Source organism: Rhincodon typus, chromosome 2, assembly GCF_021869965.1.
Source record: "Rhincodon typus isolate 14 chromosome 2, sRhiTyp1.1, whole genome shotgun sequence".
Lineage (NCBI taxonomy): Eukaryota > Metazoa > Chordata > Chondrichthyes > Orectolobiformes > Rhincodontidae > Rhincodon > Rhincodon typus.
In genome coordinates, this window is record NC_063333.1 from 6,502,559 (window position 1) to 6,507,718 (window position 5,160).

A 5,160-nucleotide genomic window follows, 5' to 3' on the forward strand; every position below is an offset into this window, starting at 1 on the left:
CCCTGGAGAATGAGGAGGAAACAGTGAGGAGAAATTACAAAACTGTCACAGCATTCTGCCCATCACATCTGCCTTGCCCTCTCCACACAAGCAATTCACCAAGTGTCATTCTCCTACCTTTTCCCTAACACTCTGCACATTCTGCTTTTTAAAATAATAATGGTATTCCGAAGGGAAGTAGACCTCGAGTGAATCTGCCTCCTCCACATTCTCAGGCAGTGCACTCCAGGCCCCAACTACTCGCTAAATGAAAATGTTTCCCCTCATAGAGTCATACAGCACAGAACAGACCCATCGGTCCAACCAGTCCATGCTGAACATGATCCCAAACTAAACTAATCCCACTGGCCTGGTCCTGGCCATTATCCCTCCAAATCTTTCCTACTCATTTACTTATCCAAGTGTCTTTTAAACATTGTAATTGTACCCACATCCTCATTTTGCTGCCTATTTTTGAAGCCATGCTGTCTCATCCTCAACTTCTTCACGAGTGGGAGCAGTCTCTCCCTAATAATCTTCGCCATGCCCCCTCTGACCTTCTCTTCTCCAAGGATATCAGTCCTAACATCACCAATCAACCTTCATGGCTGATGTTCCTCATGTCTGAAACCATTCTCATCAACATTTCTGTACTTGCTCTCAACATCCTTCTTCACTCAGAAGTGGACACGATACTCCAGCTAAGGTCTGACCAGCATCTGGTACAAGATCAACATCAGCTCCTTGCCCTTGTACTCAATGATCCTATTAATAAAGCCTAGGAGACTGAATGCTTTATTCACTGCTCTCTTGCCACCTTAAATGACTTATGCACATTTACACCCCTGTCCCTCTGCTCCCTCACTTTATATTGTACCATCTCTCCATCGTCTTCCTAACAACATCCAATTAACATCCTGGGGGTTACCATCAACTAGAAACTGAACTGCACTCGCCATATATACACAATGGCTACAAACACAGGTCAGAGGCTAGGAATACCATGAGTAACTCACCTCCTCACTCCTCAAATCCTGTCCACCATCTACAAGGCACAAGTCAGGAGTGTGCTGGAATATTCCCCACTTGCCTGGATGAGTGCAGCTCCAACAACACAAGAAACTTGACACCATCCAGGATAAAGCAGCCGCTTGATTGGCACTACATCCACAAGCATCCACTCCCTCCACCACCGACGCTCAGTAGCAGCAGTGTGTACTAAATACAAGATGCACTGCAGAAATTCACTGAAGATCCTCAAACAGCACCTTCCAAACCCATGTCCATCTAGAAGGACATATCATCTTCCTTAACTGTCACAGTCAAAATCCTGGAATTCCCTCTCTTAGGCCATTGTGGGTCAACCCAAAGCAGGTGGACTGCAGTGGTGCAAGATGGCAGCTCACCACCACCTTCTCAAGGGGCAACTAGGGACGGGCAATAAATGCTGGGCCCAGCCAGCGACGGTCATACCCCACAAGTGAATTTTTTAAAAAACTGAATGGCGGAGCAGACTGCAGGAGCCAAGTGACCCACTTTCTATCTCTGATGTTCTAATGTTCAGTCCCAGTGTCTATTGCTCTGACGTCGATGTGTCTCTCTCCTCTCCCTCTCAGTATCTGTCTCTAATGACACAGACACCCACACGGGTCACCCTCAGCCTGGCCGACAGTCTGAAACATTCACCCTGGATGGTTCACATGGTCAATAGTCTGAGCAGGTAGATTTTCTGGGTGTTGAAGAACCCTTACTTTCGAAGAACATGCCTGTGAAAGTTATCATGGACCAGATCAAAGCCCCTCAAAATATATTAAGAAGATAGCCTAGACCTGAACCTTTTCTTATTTTAAAGGCAAGTGCCAGGCATTACATTCCAGATGCAATTCAACTTGTCAAACTACCAGATTTGAAGCAAAACACACTTTATTTATAAATTATAGTTAAAATACACGAAAAGACAGACCAATTGGAATCACTTAACTCAATTGGAAAACTTAACTGAATTATAGATTAATTTAACTACTAAACACTAACTGTTCTGATATAGTAACATCCCGTAAACACACCCTTGGCAAAGGCAAATTCAGTAAAATAGATTGTCTCACAGACAATTCTCCAGTCCAGGGGGGAAAACATCAGAAATCTCAGAGAGTATGTCGCAGGGAGAGGCGTATTGCAGCTTCCAAACTCAGCTTCAAGACCCCAGCAGCAACTGCTACTGAAAAGCTAAAACTACAAATCTGGTCATGTGGGAGCTTGACCTCACCTACTCAGGCTGCTTCTATTGTTCCAACTTAAAAAAAAAACCCCAAGGCCTCACAAGCTGTTTACTGTTTGGGATTTCAATAGATCGCTCGTCACCTCTCACCTAAAACCACTCTTAAAAACAAAGGACAAAATACATCTCTTAAAGACATAGTATTATCACAAAGTCAACACAAAAGAACGTTCCTGGACAGAAGGTTATGTGATGGTGACTCATGACTAGAAATCACACAGATGATGTGTGTTTTGGTTCTTGCTCTCTTGGGTGGCATCTGTCAGACACACATCCGACGGCTGAGAATCACTTTGGGACATCCCAAGCTTCCAAAAGGAGCAGTCAATTGTACACAGCAAGATCCCATCGCAATCTTATGATAACAAGGTGATCTGGTCTAGTGGTAAGAGTCTGTTTTGGGGAGTCTTGTGGTGCAGTGGTAGCGCCAGAACCTCAGAGACAGGGGATCCAGGTTCAAGCCCCAACTGCTCTGGATGCATGTAATAACGTCCCTGAACAAGTTGATGAGAAAATATCTTTTAAAAAAGTCTCTCTGAATAATTGTACCTCCCTTAAGCCTCTTATTAAGACCATGCTCATAGTCACCCACCCCACTCTGTGTTTCTGGCTGGGTGTGAATATCATTCATAGCTAATCGCTCCTGCAAAGCAGCTTTCAACATTTTCCTCTATTAAAAAGGTATTACATAAACATAGGTAGTTGCTGTGGCTGTACTGAGCCACCTACAAACAGTTAATGCTTCCATTGGAGTGTTAGCCAGTTGTAAAAATACAAAATGCTGAGACAGTACTACAGCTCAATCAGCATCACAGAGAGAGGTTTAGTGGTTCAGGGTGGGAGCCTCTCTAATTGAACGTTCTATGTCTGTCTCACTGTGATGTGGTGACACAGATCTAAACTGTAACAGCACGTTGGGGGCTGCCAAATAGTCTGGAATGGCCAGAGACCAGGAAAGGTTCAGAGCAACGAACCTCCTCCGACCTAAACAAACATTATTAGGGTGAGATTTGATAAAACACTCAAAAGGGAAATAATTTGACCAAACACTACAGGGTTATTCATGCTCATGTCATCAAGATGGTGGCAGAGCAGGGTCTCATCAGCTCTGATTTTCTTTTCTTGTTCTTTTCTTTTACTTTCTTTACTATTAGTGATGGGGAAGAAATGCCAACGCAGACTCAACTGAGCCCAGTGCGGAACCCGTGGTGGCAGCGAATGGGCCCCTATTTACCTTTCTAGGGGGAGCATGGGACCTGGCATCAGAATCAGCAGCTGCTATGTCATCAGCGAGGTAGGCCCAGAGGCAAAAGATGGTGCCTGAGGATCGTTGGCTTTGTTGTTGCTGCTTGGGTCCGGTGCTGGCCACAGCAAATTGGTGGCAGAAGGGCATCATGGTAACATCGGCGAGGTGGGCCTGGCGGTGACAGGCGCGATTCTGACGTTGGTACGGTCGGGTGCAGATATCGGTGAGGCAGAAAATTGGCCCATCGGAGAAAGATGGCACCTGAGGAGCGGCAACTTCAACGCTGGTCAGGTCTGACACAGACGGTGGTGAGGTGGTGGAGGAGGGATGGCAATGCGAGCATTGCTGATGAGCTGGCTCAGGACTGACAGACTCTCTTTAAAGCTAAATCTTTCTATTTTTTTAAAATCCTTAAAACTATGCAAAATGGCAACAGTGGAAAAGCTTTTCACTGTATTTAACCATTTTTCTCACCGTAAAATACACGTGACAATAAAATCATAAAGATCCTGGGAGTGGGATTCACTGAAAAGTGCTCCCACAGCTACCTAGAATACACCTCCTACCACCCACCTTCCTGCAAAAATGCCATCCCCTATTCCCAATTCCTTCGCCTCCGCCGCATCTGCCTCCAGGATGAGGCATTCCACTCCCATACATCTCAGATGTCCTCGTTTTTCAAGGACCGCAACTTCTGCCCCTCAGTGGTCGAGGACGCCCTCAACCGTGTCTCCCGCATTTCCCGCAACTCATCCCTCACACCCCGTCCACGCAAAAAGAACCAAAAAAGAATCCCCCTCGTCCTCACGTACCACCCCACCAACCTCCGGATCCAACGCATCATCCTCCGACACTTCCGCCATCTGCAATCCGACCCCACCACCAAAGACATCTTTCCCTCCCCACCCTTATCTGCTTTCCGGAGGGACAACTCTCTCCGTGACTCCCTTGTCCGCTCCACACTCCCCTCCAGCTCCACCACACCCGGCACTTTTCCCTGCAACCGCAGGAAGTGCTACACCTGCCCCCACACCTCCTCCCTCACCCCCATCCCAGGCCCCAAGAAGACTTTCCACATCAAGCAGATGTTCACCTGCACATCTGCTAATGTGGTATACTGCATCCGCTGTTCCCGTCGTGGCCTCCTCTACATCGGGGAAACCAAGCGGAGGCTCGGGGACCGCTTTGCAGAACACCTACGCTCGGTTCGCAATAAACAACTGCACCTCCCAGTCGCGAACCATTTCAACTCCCCCTCCCATTCCTCAGACGACATGTCCATCCTGGGCCTCCTGCAGTGCCACAACGATGCCACCCGAAGGTTGCAGGAACAACAACTCATTCCGCTTGGGAACCCTGCAGCCCAATGGTATCAATGTGGATTTCACAAGCTTCAAAATCTCCCCTCCCCCTACCACATCCCAAAACCAGCCCAGCTCGTCCCCGCCTCCCTAACCTGTTCTTCCTCCCACCTCAAGCCGCACCCCCATCTCCTACCTACTAACCTCATCCCGCCCTCTTGACCTGTCCATCCTCCCTGGACTGACCTATCTCCTCCCTACCTCCCCGCCTACACTCACCTTTACTGGCCCCATCCCCGCCTCTTTGACCTGTCTGTTTCCTCTCCACCTACCTTCTCCTCTATCCATCTTCTATC